We start from the raw sequence: 15,125 nt of genomic DNA on the forward strand, positions 1-15,125 counted from the left end.
GAAGGTGAATCGCTGGGGCGCTCATAACTGCTGCAAGATGGGGCCACCGCGCGCGCGATGATTATTTTAATCGTTTCTCGCCAACGAGCTCAGGGAAGGTGTTTTCGGATCTTCGGCGTCCCGAAGCCTAGAAGATTTTTTCACGGATCAAGCTCGTTACGGAAAACGATCTAGCACCGTGAAGGGGCTACTGTTGGGGGTATGCTTCGTAGCCGAAGATCCTAAATAAAGAGAACACCTTCGGAATATCCTCTCAGGAGCTAGCGTCGAAGCTATTACCTATAGAGCTTCGGCATAATGACAGATCTCAAGACGAAGGGCCGAACCGACTTAAAGATGAATTGACTTAAAGACCCATGATGTTTTGTGTCATTATTGTAGTCAATTGTAAAGGACATAAATGTAATTTTACACAGGCTGCACCCTGTGCCTATAAATAGGTGAACAGTGCCCCGGCACTGTTCACGCAATCCTATAATCGCTAATGCATTACGCTGGAATTATTTTCTGTCAGTGTCAGAGGCGAAGGTATAAACGTACCTAAATATTATGTTTTGACATTTAAGTTCATATTATGAAATATATGAATAATGTAATTTGTTTTTCCTATAATATTTAATATTTTATATTTTATTTCGTATTGATGAATGTTTGACCACGAAGGTATGACCTTCGTGGTATTCTGTTTGTGGCCTTCGTTCGAAGTTCATTAAATCCATAGGGAAATAATGCTTCAGCGAACGAAGGACATTATTATTTAATATTTTCTGTGTTGTCTTTTTCTTAATTTATAGTATTTGAGAACAAGTCCCCAACACCCATTATACATCGCTAAAATCCTAATTAGGAAATCTTGCAATGTATTTATATTTTGTCTTAAAAAAAGTGAAGAAATCAAAATTTTGCCTTAAACCACGGTACTACTCCTTTGTCTGGATTGTAAATTACAATTACTGCCCACGGTCCTTATCTCCACACCATTTCTTAGTTGAGAAGCCACTCAACTCTCTGAAAACGTGTCCACGCACTCGTTCTCTGGAAAATTCACACCGCTCACCAGGTTCTCAGTCTTATCTCCATTTCTAGCTTTATACCATCGCTGTAAAGGCTCCAATCTTATCTCATGTACGGCGTATTCATCTCCAGAAGGTGTCGGCTCCCTGTGATTTTTTTGAAGCCGCTTTGCAGGTCCTTATTTCCCCACCGCTCAAAACTCTCCCCTGATCTTTTCATCGTGTGTGACTGTAGAGGCACTATCTCTTCACCAGTGCCTAGCCATAGTGCTGCTAGAGCTCGTCAGCGCACTCTGCTCCCCTGGCGCTGCTCTAGGTTCAGTCGGCGTCTTCCTCACGTTGCTGGTCGGCAGAGCTCGCCTGGCTTCAACCTCCGCCCTGCCCTGCTTGACCCCACTCGCCCATCCCTGTTCCCGACGCCCGAGCTCACCTCAGCTCCGTTGTGCCCCTGTGTTCAGCCTCCTTCCTCCATCAGCGGACGTGCTCGGTCTCAGCCGCGCCCCTGCACCCACCCTTGCCGGTGACGGCTGCTGCGAGCGCCCCTTCATTCTCCCCAGCCTCGCTGTGGCCAGCAACTTCAAATCCATGGGTGAGCCAGCCTCTTCACCTTGCCGCGCGCTGGGAGCCTCTCTCTGCTCGACCCGGTGTGGTGCTCTGGCCGTGCGTCCACTCCACTACGACGTCGAGCCTCCCTGCTGCCCGCAACTATCACATTAGCCATCGTGGCGTCATTATTTCCTGCTGCGCCGCGACATCGTCAAGCTCCGGTGCTTAGCGTCGAAGTCGCTGCGCCCTTGTCGCTCTGGCTTCCTTTGTCTTCACGTGGTGTGTGGCGGTCGTGTCCAAATCCATGGCATCAATGTCTGCATCCCTAGCATCGTCGTCATTTCAGCAGCTTGTTGCACCTTGCGTTCACGCCGGAAGATGAAAGGAAAGCGCCAGTGCAACGCTCGTCAAGTATAAATGCGTCGTCGATTTCGTGGTTTCAAATTGGATTTAGCTTTGGTAAGCTAATTTATTATTTTTGTTAGCCGGTTTGATGAATGGCTTGGCTAGGTGTATTAGTCGTGATGATCTTGTGACTATATTTAGTGTTGTTCAACCACATCGTTTCATGCAGTGAGGTGATTGTGAGGTGGTCGCGTTAGGTGTTGAAGTCTAGATTTTAAATATAGATTTACGCAAAGAATATTAGTAGATATATATGCGATATGATTGTGTTAACGTTTGTGACATATTTGCGTCGTATGAAATATAGGTTTAAGATTCCATCTATGGAAAGAGTGCTTCATTGGGTATATATATAAGCCACGTATATTTAACTAGGTTTTATATGCGTGATAAGTGGTGATATTAAGTATTTGTGAAATACTTTGTTCATGTAGTAATGTGATAGAATCCAATATTGTTAAATCGATGCCTCGTGTCATGTGTCCAGTATACTGCTTCCTTGATGCTTGCGCAAAGCTTTGTTGGTTAAGAAATTAATTAACTTGTTGCCATCCTTATCCTGATTATTTGGTGTCTGAAGTTAGTAAGTCGAGATATTATAATTAGTTGGTAGGATAGGCAAGCGAGTCTGGAAAAGAAGTTTAGACACTTAATTAAATTGATTCTATCCATCATATGAATGTTTGGTGTCCAAAAATGGCGAGTCTACATTTGTTAGCCCTTTGGTGTATACTCTAGGCGGTAAAGAAAATATAGAGATCATACATAGTTGTGGTTTCTTGTTTGAATTAGGTTCAGTTGAGCAAGAAGAATGTGAGTGTTGTACTTAGTATGTCTAGTTTATTATTCCTTGATATTTGTGTTAGATCCGGGTTAAGCTCGAGGAACGTGATTGTTATCCTTAGTAAGTTATAGAATCCTAGTGTTTACTTGTGATTATTTCAATGTCATGGCATTAGGTGTTTAACTTGTTACTGTGTGTAATTGTTTAGTCTTTTCTTATTTAGTCTTTTCTTATTCATCCTTATATCCATTCAGTTGCACCATGCATCTCATTAGGTACGCTAGCTGAGAATCGTACGAAGCAAAGGACATGGACCAAAGCAGACCACAAGACGATGTCGGCCGGTGAATTGGAAAAAATGGACAGACTGAACGAGTGCCAAGACAAAGGATGATCGTCAAGTGATCGTCATCTAACAAACACTAACCTAGTGTTATTCTAGACAAGCCCCGGTGCATTCACCTCTTTCCTTATTGTTTACAATATTTTATCACCTTGAATGATGCATTAGGTGATAGGAGTTGTGTGATCAAACAGTTGATGCATTTCCTTCCTTAATTAAACAACCCTAATAACTGTTTTATGAAAATTTAGTGATGCTTAGCCCTGCTTATTAATTTAGGATTGTTTTTAAAAGATGATGTGTAACACGGGATATGAGAGTTTGTGAAATAAAAGGGCTTGTGATGATGAAGCCATTGCGGCCGCGATGATTTCATCATTCAATTAGGGTACCTCTCTCAGGTATCAAGTTTTGGGAAATAATATGAAATGTAGACCAGACGTTGAGCAGGAAAGTTCACCCGTCTGTGTCGATTAAATACCGTTCAATGTAAGCCTGTTGTGGTGGAGACTTTGCAACTAGCCACATGCTCCGGTAAGCTTGAACTCTGCTATTTCAAACGTGAAAAGACAACCGCGCACTAGGCGTGAGAGATGGTGGGAGTAGCGTGTACCCCTTGGCAAGAGGCTGGATGGCGGAGTATTGTGCTCCCGGGTAGCGCGGGCCGGTTCACGTTTGTCACACTCGGAATTAAGGGACAAAGCCGGGTGCAACTCATATATGCACCAAGGAAGACAACACATATAATAATAGAGTATATAGAGATAAATGTCACAATATAATCAGAGTACTTATTACATAGCGGAAGTCTTACAAAATAAAAGATAAGTATAAAACGAACTAAAGTCCATCCTTGGCGCCATAGAGTCAACTGGGAGACGGCACCTAGATAAAGTCAAACTCCTCGTTGTCTGGCTCCTCTTGAACCTCCTGTTCTTCTCCTGTGGGGGGTGTGAGACAGCAAGGGTGAGCTCACACATGTTCATCGCTCAACAAGTTGTGGGGAATAATGTGTATGAACTCACCAAAGGTGGGAGTTCATGTGAGGTGTAAGGCTGATCAATAATAGGGGTTAAAGCTGAGCATTGATTTTAATAAGTTGGTGAAATTTTCTTAGCAGTTACTAAATGTAGGTAAATACCAAACCATAATAAGAATAGAACAAAATTAATTAATAATCACATGCAATGCAAATGACAGATTGAATTTAGTTCCATAGTTTAATCATGCGAGAGTCCTGAGCTGCTCTTGACCATGAGCTCGGCTAGTATACCAGTTTTACACTCTACAGAGGTTGTACCCTGTACCCACAAGTTATGTTACCCATCTGCCAAGGGGTCATGAATCCCATACACCTCTACCAAGGAAGTGAGGCAGGGTAACACTACGAGGCCTTTACAAAGTTCCACTAGCTTCCGAAAACCCGCTACTGTTTCTGGGAAGAGCAATTGCAAGAATCCCTCCTCTGACCACCATCGCAGCAAAATCAACCCGAGAACCTCCCTGCATGCCTACTCCCCTACTGCCCTTGCCCATTTCGGGTAATGTGGCGGAACTGCCCGAATTATTCCAACTTAAGTGTCCAAATCCCGCCTTAGAGGCTAGACCACACTTAAATGGGAATAACCCGTCAATCCCTCGGATCTAGTCCGACACGGCCACTGACAGGATCAAGTACCACAATCTCACTCGAAGGTGAGTCACAGAGCAAATACAATAAAGCATAAAACCATACATGCCACAATGTTAAATTATTACATCACCATCATCATCATCGGAGTTTTTGCAAAAGTATCCATCATTGTTCGAAGTGCAGCGGAATAAAACTAACGGTCATTAAACAGAGAGATGGGGAAGCCTGTCCCATCACTCCTCATGCTCCTCCTCAGCCGAGGCAGGGTCCCACTCAACAGTCCAACCCGGTGGCAAGGTGGACGGCCAAGTTACCCCAGCAACCATCTCCTCCAGAGAACCTGTAAAAATTATGCCACAAGCAAGGCTGAGTATACTAATACTCAGCTAGACTTACCCGGTGTGAGGAGTCTACTCCTCTACCTCTAGACATGCAGCTGTTTGGCTGTGGGGTTTGGTTGCCAAAAGCACTAGCTGAGTTTCTAAATCAAGATTTTAATTTAGTCAAAGTTAAGTGTGACTCTCTTAAGGCTAAAAGTGGACTATCTACTCATACATGGTAGCAAGCATTATTAAAAATCAACATCTTATATCAACTCATCATACTTCCACTTATTACTCAATGTAGCAGCATGGATCAAGCAGTCTCATTAGCTGCGAGAAGCAGACGATTCGAATCGAGTTTTTAAACCTTGCAAGGTAAACCTAAACACACGACATGCAGGGGCACTCCGTCCCCACACATATCAACCGTCCCCATCGATTCCCCGCCAGCAGAGAGGGGCTCACCGCCTTGGCGTACAATGCCTCACTGACCCCGACTGGCCGTCGTGCAATGACCGCACTTATACCCACCATAACCGGAATGGGAGACCTCGTCTCAGGTCGCGTGAGGAGGGCAATCTGCTGCCAGGTTCAATCAGGTACTAGGCTTACCGATTTACCATATTTCTCGGCATGTGCTTAGTACGTTCAAACGCTTGACTCACGGTACCACACCTTAATCCTTATTCAAATTTTTATCCCGTAGACAACCAATCCCCATGGATTGTTGTCCACAACCCAACATCATTATGATACGAAAGTGGATACAATCAATTTCCTGACCTCGCGCGAGTGCTAGAAAAATCACTCGACTTCTACCGAGATTCCTGATTAATAAAGCAGCTACTCGACTTAGCATACTAGTATTCATCTCAATGGGATTCCTGAGATCATGCAACTAGGGTTTCAGTCAACTCCTACACCTAAGTGCACAATCAATCCTACAATCATTAAGTATAGTAAAATAGCATAAATAACAGGTTATGCATAAAACCGGGGCTTGCCTTCCAAAGCAGTGGCAGGCAGGTCCTCTGGTGCAGGCTCGGGTGCTGGATCTGGGGCTACCTCCTGAGCAGCTCCTTGCTCCGGCACGAGGATGTACTCTCCGTCAGCAAGATTACAGTCTATCGAAATGCAATGAACATGCATGTCATGATTATGCAGGATTTAAGAACAATAAGCTAAAGAAACTAAGTTAAGAAGTAACCTAGGGTTTTCTTAGTCATGCTGGGCTGCTAGTGGTATATATATAGATACATAGACTTATGACCTTTTAAGCTTAGGTTTTCTTTTAGGATAACATAGTGGGTTGGTATTGTCTTTATAAATTTCAGTGGACAAATTAACAAAGGTCTTAGGATGACATTAATTTCCATTATTCATTTTCCTTTCCTTAATTTCCATTTAGGGTTTCTAGGGTAGGGTTGAACTACAACAGGGTTTTAATAATTTCCAAAAATTCTGTAAAAATTCCAGTGGGTCATCACTGGCTATTCTAGCTTGTTTTAAGAATTTGAGGCTTAAAGTATAAAAGTTAGGCTTTAAACAAAAATAACAAAAGTTAGGCAAAATGGGCCACTTCACACTACACCTCTTAGTTAGGGGTAGGTTCTGCCCTAAAGGTTATTTTTGTTGGCATCCTATGGTAATAATAGGTTTCTATGCTAAAAATCACAGAAAACTAAGGGGTGGTTATTTAGTTATGATTTTCTTAAGTTTAATGCCAAAAAGGCACTTTCTACTACATTATTATTTGAAAAATGTCAAACAGCAGATTTCATATTTTTCCTAAGTTCTCTCTAATAAAACAATAGTCATCCCAAGGGTGGGGGTGTTTTTACCTTGGGGTCATTTTTGTAGGGTTTTTCTAAGTTATCCTTGTTTTATTAAAACAAAAGATATCCTACTTAATTTGTACTAAACCAGGGTATGATATATTTTTCCAGTGAACTATATTGAATAAGTAACCTAACAAAAATAGAAGTACTCTCTGGTTCATTAATTAAGTTGCATTTTCTATTTTCCTTATCCTTAAGCATATTATAGAATAAAGGGTAAAACTAACTTAAATGGAGTGGACAGAGGGGTTTAACATTTTTACTTGGTCTAGTAGGTAGATATAAGCTTCTCAAAATTTTTCTAACCCTGGTCAAACAATATTCCTATTTTTCCTCCTAATATTGGGTTTTGAGTGGTTTTCTTATTTAATTCTAAACTTCAGAAAGAAATACAGAAGCTATGGGTTCTATTATTTTTCTCTGATAGCTCATAAATTCCTGAATCTAGCAAAATTGGTTTGAACATTTTTGGATGATTATTCTGCAAGTTATGCATTTACTTAGCTATCTGTTATAACAAAAGAAAAGAAATTCGAAAATGGAAAAAGAAAACATGTTTACGCCGAGGCCCCTGGGGTTTTTCCTTTTCTTTTCTCACAGAACAGCCCTTGGTCCACTATTGGCTTGAGTCACTAACATTGCGCAAAGCCCCCTGGACTTAACTAAAATCTAACCCGCGCTCCCTGACCGGCTCAAACAGTGCCCGCGGTACAGTTTACGGCGGTGGGGCTTACCGGCGGCAGTAGAGCTCCGGCGGGGTGGTCAGTGACGTCCGGGAGGTCGCGACGGTCACGCCGATGTGCGGGTCGGTGTCGGAGGTGGTCGGAGCTACCCTGGCCACGAGCACAGGCGGCGGGGGTCGTCGGCGGCTCCTGCTCCGGCCAAACCACGGCGGCATAGATCAATTAGGGTGCACGAGGAGCTTCACGGGGTGACACAGAGGCCATACGCGCAAGGAATTGGAAAACGGTGCAGGGGCTTACCCGGTCCACGCGCGCCGGCGGGTTCTTGAACTCCGGTGAGCACGATTGGGCTATTCCGGTGACGCGGGTCCCTGGGTCAAGCTTGAGCAAGACTCACGGCTTCACCAGGAAGCTCTCTGAGGGCTTGGATCGAACGGAGGAGGACGGGAGAGGGGCTGGCCACGGTGGTTGCTCTCGGGCGGCACTGGCGGGTCGCGGGGAGGTCGCCAGAGTTAATGGCTGGCTCGGGCGAGTCCGGCGAGGTACGGAGGAGGTAACGGGGAAGGCAGCCAAGCACTGGGGTGGGCTTTATAGCCGTGGCGCGGGCGTGGTCACGGGCGGCCGCGGGTGCGCGGGGGTTCACACACGGGCGTGCTCTAAGCGCGCCCCCGGATGCCAGCTTGCGTCGAACACGTGGAAGATCGCTTCTGCCATGGTTCAACGGCCGATTAGAGTGCCATAGCGTGCGCATCTTGGCAAAGTCACTGTGTACGGTCGCTTCTCTGCTCCAAATCCTATCTTTTCGCTGTGAGTTCCAAGTCGAGATATGGTCGGGGTAGGGAGATAGAGAGGGGAGAAGTTTGCTGTGTCAGCCAAGCCCGAATCGAGACAAAAGGGGTGACAAGTCGTGTCTAGCACCCTAGGGTAGGTGTCATCTCTTTCCAGGGTGTTCTAGGGTTAATTTGGCGCCATTTTGTCAATTGGGTCGAAGGGTTTTGAAAAGGGGATTAAGGTGAACATGTGGAGTCTTTGTGCAAGGGTTAGTTTTTGTACTTAGGCAAAAACTGAATTTTTTCCCTTGTGCTAAATCATAGGTGAACTGTTTAGGGCTTTTCTGCAAACTTTTTGGGGGTACTTCCTTACTATGAATTGTAGGTTATCAAGTGTTTTACAACTTTTATATTTGGCCCAAACCATGATCATAAGGTTTACATGATCTTTTGATCATGGCTTCAATTAGGGTTCCCATTGCCTATGGGGGTTTTGCTTTAGGGTTTTGGGAGATCCCCACTTAGATGTGCATGGTAAGCTAGGGCATGACATCCAAGGTGGATTACACTTGCTTAGGACCTAGAATTCTAAGTTTGGTATACTTTGCCCAAATCAATCTTCATGTGATAATGGGTAAAAGGGGGGTAACCCTGGGATGGACACCCTGAGTAACACCTGGGGTGTTACAGCCCTCCCCCCTTAAAGGAATCTCGTCCCGAGATTTAGGTAGAGTCCCTTGGAGGGGTGCTTGAAGGTGTGATGGGGGTGTTTTTCCTTTACACTTAAGTTTCTCTTGTTAACTGCTCTTCGAATGTCATCCTCTTTGCAACTTCAGAAGGAAGCCCTTCTTAAGTTAAATCCACAACTTAGACTATCCTTGTTATCTAAGTTTTTCTTATAATTGGATTCAAAGGGCAGGTGGGGGTGGGGTTCGGGGGTTACGTACCGACTCCTTTGGGTAGAAAGTCGGGGAAGCGAGAGCGTAGAAAATCCTCAGTCTCCCATGTAGCTTCTTCTGCTGAATGGTGACTCCATTGAATCTTATACATTCTGACCGACCTTGCCCGAGTTGATCTTTCCTTTTGATCTAGCACCTTGACGGGGTACTCTTGGTAGGATAAATCTGGTTCTATCTCAATGTCTCGTTCCGGGAGTACTTCAGTGGGTAGACGAACGCATTTCCACAGCTGAGATACATGGAACACATTATGAACTGCTGACATGTGAGGTGGTAATTCCACTTGATAAGCTACGGGTCCACAAGCCTCCTTGATCTCGTAGGGTCCAATATAGCGAGGAGCTAACTTGCCCTTGATCCCGAATCTCTGAACACCCTTGGTGGGTGATACCTTAAGATAGACATGATCTCCCACCTCAAACTGTAGAGGCTTCCGCCTCTTATCATGATAGCTCCTTTGCCTGGCCTGAGCAGCTTCTAAGTTCTTGGTAATGACCCTGACCTTTGCCTCTGCCTCGAGTACCAAGTCTGGCCCAAAAATTTCCCTTTCTCCTGCTTGAGACCAATTTAGTGGGGTCCTACACCTTCTCCCATATAATGCCTCAAAAGGTGCCATCTTCAGACTGGATTGATAGCTGTTACTGTAAGAAAACTCTGCCAAAGACAGACACTTGTCCCAATCCTTCCCATAATGTAGTGCACATGCTCACAACATGTCTTCCAAAATCTGATTCACCCTTTCTGTTTGGCCGTCTGTTTGAGGGTGATATGCTGAGCTTCGGATGACATGGGTCCCAAGTGACTCTTGCAATTTCTCCCAAAATCGTGCCACAAATGGTGCTCCTCTGTCAGATATAATGGTCTTGGGAATACCATGCAACCTTACTATTTGATCAACATAAATTTCAGCGTACTTCTCTGCCCTGTGGGTGGTATGCACTGGCAAGAAATGAGCAGTCTTGGTCAACCTGTCCACGATAACCCAAATTGAATCATGGTGCCTGGAGGTATTGGGTAATCCTACTATGAAGTCCATGCAAATGTCCTCCCATTTCCAAGATGGTATGGGAAGGGGTTGCAAAGGGCCTGCTGCCTTCAAGTGACTGGCCTTTATCCTCTGGCAAGTATCACACTCGGATATGTACTTGGCAATTTCCCTTTTCATTCTAGTCCACCAATATAGAGATCTGAGATCATGATACATCTTGTTGCTACCAGGGTGCATGGAGAATTTTGAAAGGTGAGCTTCATCTAGTATCTTCTTTCTAAACTCAGGGTCCTTGGGAACAACCAATCGATCTCCAAACCATAGAATTCCCTTGCTATCCTGTCGGAAACACTTGTATTTTTCTGCTTTTTGCTTGATCATTTCTTTGATAACCTGAACACCCTTATCCTCAACCTGTGCCCTGATTATCTGTTCTTGCAATGTGGGTTCCACCGAGATATAGCTTAGGTTACCTGAAGAAACAACTTCCAGGTTCAGCTTGCACAACTCATCACACAGGGTGGTCACTCCCACATCCATGCTCATACAATTACACTGGGCCTTTCTGCTTAAGGCATCTGCCACAACATTGGCCTTCCCTGGGTGGTAATGCACTTCCAGATCATAGTCCTTGATTAACTCCAACCATCTCCTTTGCCTCATGTTCAGATCTGCCTGAGTGAAAATGTATTTGAGACTCTTGTGATCAGTGTAGATGTTAAAGTGAGCTCCCATCAAGTAGTGTCTCCATATCTTCAGAGCATGAACTACAGCTGCCAATTCCAGATCATGTGTAGGGTAGTTCTGCTCATGGGGCCTGAGTGCCCGGGAAGCATAAGCAATCACTCTGTTCTCTTGCATCAAGACACATCCCAAACCAGTACCAGAAGCATCACAATAAACTTCAAACGGCTTGGTGTTGTCAGGTTGGGCCAGCACTGGGGCTATTGTCAAATGCTGTCTCAAGGTATGAAAGGCATCTTCACACTTTTGGCTCCACTCAAATTTGACTCCCTTCTTCAACAGTTCAGTCATTGGCTTGGCAATTCTGGAGAAGTCCGGAATAAATCGTCGATAATACCCTGCCAATCCCAGAAAACTCCGAATCTGCTTCACTGTAGTCGGGGGTTTCCATTCCATTACCTCTTGTACTTTCTCAGGATCCACTGATATCCCATCCTGAGAAATTGTGTGACCCAAGAATTTAATCTCCTTCAGCCAAAACTCACACTTAGACAACTTAGCATAAAGATGATGATCGCGCAGCCGCTGAAGCACGATGTGCAGGTGCTCAATATGTTCGTCTTCATTCTTGGAATAGATCAGAATATCGTCAATGAAAACGACCACGAACTTATCTAATTCTGGCATGAACACTGAATTCATCAGGTACATGAAATAAGCCGGGGCATTGGTCAGCCCAAAAGACATCACCAGAAACTCATACAGCCCATATCTGGTAGAGAAAGCCGTCTTGGGAATATCGCTGGCACGGATCTTTATTTGATGGTATCATGAGCGAAGGTCTATTTTGGAGAATACCTTGGCTCCTACCAACTGATCAAACAGAACATCAATGCGGGGCAGTGGGTATTTGTTCTTGATAGTCACCGCATTGAGAGGGCGGTAATCAACACACATCCTCAAACTCTCATCCTTTTTCTTCACAAATAATGCTGGACATCCCCATGGTGAAGTGCTGGGACGAATAAACCCCTTGTCCAACAACTCTTGCAATTGCTTCTTCAATTCTGCCAATTCCGCGGGAGGCATCCTATAGGGTCTCTTGGAGATCGGAGCAGTCCCGGGTTGCAACTCAATTGCGAACTCAATGTCTCGGTCAGGTGGCATCCCTGGTAATTCTTCCGGAAACACATCCGGGTAGTCACAGACTACTGGGATCTCTTTCACTGGGGACTCTAACATAACAAAGGCACAAGATCGGGTACAACCCTGGTTGGGTAAATACAAAACAGTCTCGCCATAAGCAGGGGAATGGATTTCAATGGCTCTGGCTGCAATGTCCAATACTGCCTGATGCCTGGTCAACCAGTCAGCTCCCAAAATAATATCCACGCTATCCAATCCTAAGATGAGAAGGGTGGTTCTAATCACCAGACTACCAAATTTTATAGGCACTTGCCTGTTGATTTGATAAGTGGCAACTCTGCCTCCTGGTGTTGAAATTGTAATGCCCCCATCGGTATGGTGAAAGGGCAACTGGCATTTGGCACTAAACTTGGCACTGATAAAACTATGCGATGCACCCGAATCAAATAAAACAATAGCAGGATAATTCAATACTGTAAAGATACCATTCATGACGGGTGCTCCCTCTGGAATGTCAGCCATGGTGGTGAAGTTCAGCCTGCCTTGCCTTACTTGCACCTTCTGCCTCTTCCCCTGGTTCTGAGTAGCATTCTGCCCCTGCCTCTACTGGTTCCTGGGGCAATTCTTGGCATAATGCCTAGTGTTGCCACAAGTGAAGCACCTGTTGTCGTTCGCCTGGCGGTACTGCTGCTGCTGATTATTCCTCTGAGCTGGAAACTGGTTGCGGTTGGGTGCCTGCTGCTGCTGCTGCTGCTGAGGTCGGATTACCCATCGCCCTTGCTGCTGCTGGGGTCCCCTGCCCTGGGTGTCGGACACAATTCTGAAGCGCTGTGGCTGAGCTGAAGGTCCTGCCACAGGGGTCTTCCTCTTCTTCTCTGCCTGCCTAGCTGTAATGCAGTCCTCTTGGGAGATAGCCATGTAGACCAACTCATTGTAGCTGTTGGCCCTGACGGTGTTGAGACGATCCCGGAGCTTAGTGCTGAGCCCCCTTCTGAATCTGTCCCTCTTCTTCTCATCTGTATCTGCATGATATCCCGCGTACTGGCACAAGTCATTAAAGGCCTGGGCATACTGCAACACTGTCCTGTTGCCCTGAGTGAGTGCCAAGAACTCATTGAGCTTCCTGTCCATGATCCCGGCTGGTATATGGTGTCCTCTAAAAGCTGCCTTGAACTCCCTCCACTCCACCTCTCGGTCCTCTGGCTGCATAGCAAGAAAATGATCCCACCAAGTCCTTGCAGGTCCGCGAAGCTGCTGGGTGGCGAACCTGACTTTGGTGACTTCTGAGCAAACTCCATGGAGCAGTGGGAATTTGGATTCCACCACTCGCAGCCACACATCTGCGTCAAGTGGGTCCTCTGCCCTTGTGAACAGTGGAGGCTGGGTGCTGAGGAATTCCTGATAGGTGGCCGCCGCGGGGTGACGCTGGTGGTCTCCACCACCATAATGCTGGGGTGGTGGCTGACGTTGAGCCAGCTGCCTCAGGATCTCATTCTGCTGAGCCATGAGCTCCTGCAGAGTGGGAGGTGGGGGCGGCGGTGGAACGTGCTCGTTCTGGCCACGACGCTGCCTCCCGGCCATCTGAAAAACCACATACATACTTAACACCACAGTTCCGAATTTCAAGATTTTTATCACGGGGACAAAGTTAAAACAGCATGATAATTTCCGACTTCAACAAAAGGGATTTTAAGAGGCATAAATTCTTCCTTCCAAATTTAAACTGATAAAAGCATCCATCAACCAAGCTCCCAAGAAAGTTTAACACGATTACATCAAATTGTTCCAAAATGACTCAACTCTACCTAGCCTAGTACCCCAAGGGTGCAAAAGCTAAGCTAGCTGCGAGGAGTCCGACTATCCAACTTCTAAGCCTATCCTGAACACCTAGTGAGCGAACGAAGCGACACTCGACTCGGGGGAAGGTGGTCTTCCCGAGCCAGCAGTGTCCACACTGGAGGCAGGATCATCTCCTCCCTCAATGTCAACGTCCTCGTTGGCCTCCTAGTCCTGGATCTCCTGGTGATGCATGTCCAGGTGCTCGTTAGCCTCAGCAAGCTGTTGCTGAGTGTTAATGAGCTGATCCTCTAGGACCTCGATGGTGTTCTCCCTGGTGCCCACCAGCTCCTCCAACTCCTGAATATCAGTGGATAGCTGCTCCACCTGCAAGTCCTTCTCCACCATCTCTTGAGACAAGTCAACCACGAGCTCCTCTCTGTTATCCAGCGTGATCTTTGTTGCCTCTAGCAGTGCCATCAGATGGGACATTGCTTCACCGCGCATCACTTGCAGACGGTACAGAGCATTCATGCACCGTACTGTCAAGTGCGCAGTCTGACCTGGGTAGATGGCCCAGATATCCTTGGCATGCTCCACCCGATCCTTCCATATTGGGTCGTCCTCCTTCTCAGCGGGGAACAAGCCAATGGGGTGGGTAGCCAGCTCCAAGGGATGGAATCCGCAGAAGGTAGTCAATCCATGCAGAGCGATCGCCTCGATCGTGTCCTCTGCCCGGTACCCGAAAGACTCTGAGTCCAAGGAGCGCCAGCCTGGCTGCAGGGGATGAGGCTCCAAAGTCATCCTCACCCTACAGCGGGGCACCCGGTGCTTCTCGAACTGCTGCACCGCGTACTGAGGGGGTGTCGTGTATCCAGCCCCCTGAAGTACCTCCCACAAAATGCGGGGAAAACCCTCTCGTGCAAGCCCGTCAGTGTGGGTCAGTGCATCCCCGTTATCGGAGGATCCGTGGGAAGTCATCTGTGTACGGTTAAGCGTAAGTAAAAGGAAAAAGAATTATAAAAAAAATAAGGAAAAGTAAAACTCAGCCTGTCTCTAGTTAAGTAGAAAGGCACTAGGGACCTAATTGGTTGTTATCTTATTTTTAAGTCCTTTACTCAGTTATCCATTTGCTTAATTATGAATGCATGCATGCTCATCCTGAACGGCCTCACAACAAGATAAAAGGAATAGGGAGGAACTCCCATCCTGTAAAAGTGGCCTGTAGGGCCTA

The 15,125-nt window shown here is 46.0% G+C and overlaps 1 long non-coding RNA gene across 1 annotated transcript; it reads left to right on the forward strand.

The window, feature by feature from the left end:
• Positions 1-1,220: 1,220 nt before the first annotated feature.
• Positions 1,221-3,442, forward strand: LOC118476699 (uncharacterized). The gene is made up of 2 exons (XR_004857190.1): positions 1,221-2,018; positions 3,024-3,442. It is a non-coding gene; the product is annotated as an uncharacterized lncRNA (long non-coding RNA).
• Positions 3,443-15,125: the final 11,683 nt, after the last annotated feature.

This window comes from Zea mays, chromosome 3, assembly GCF_902167145.1.
Source record: "Zea mays cultivar B73 chromosome 3, Zm-B73-REFERENCE-NAM-5.0, whole genome shotgun sequence".
Taxonomy (NCBI): Eukaryota; Viridiplantae; Streptophyta; class Magnoliopsida; order Poales; family Poaceae; genus Zea; species Zea mays.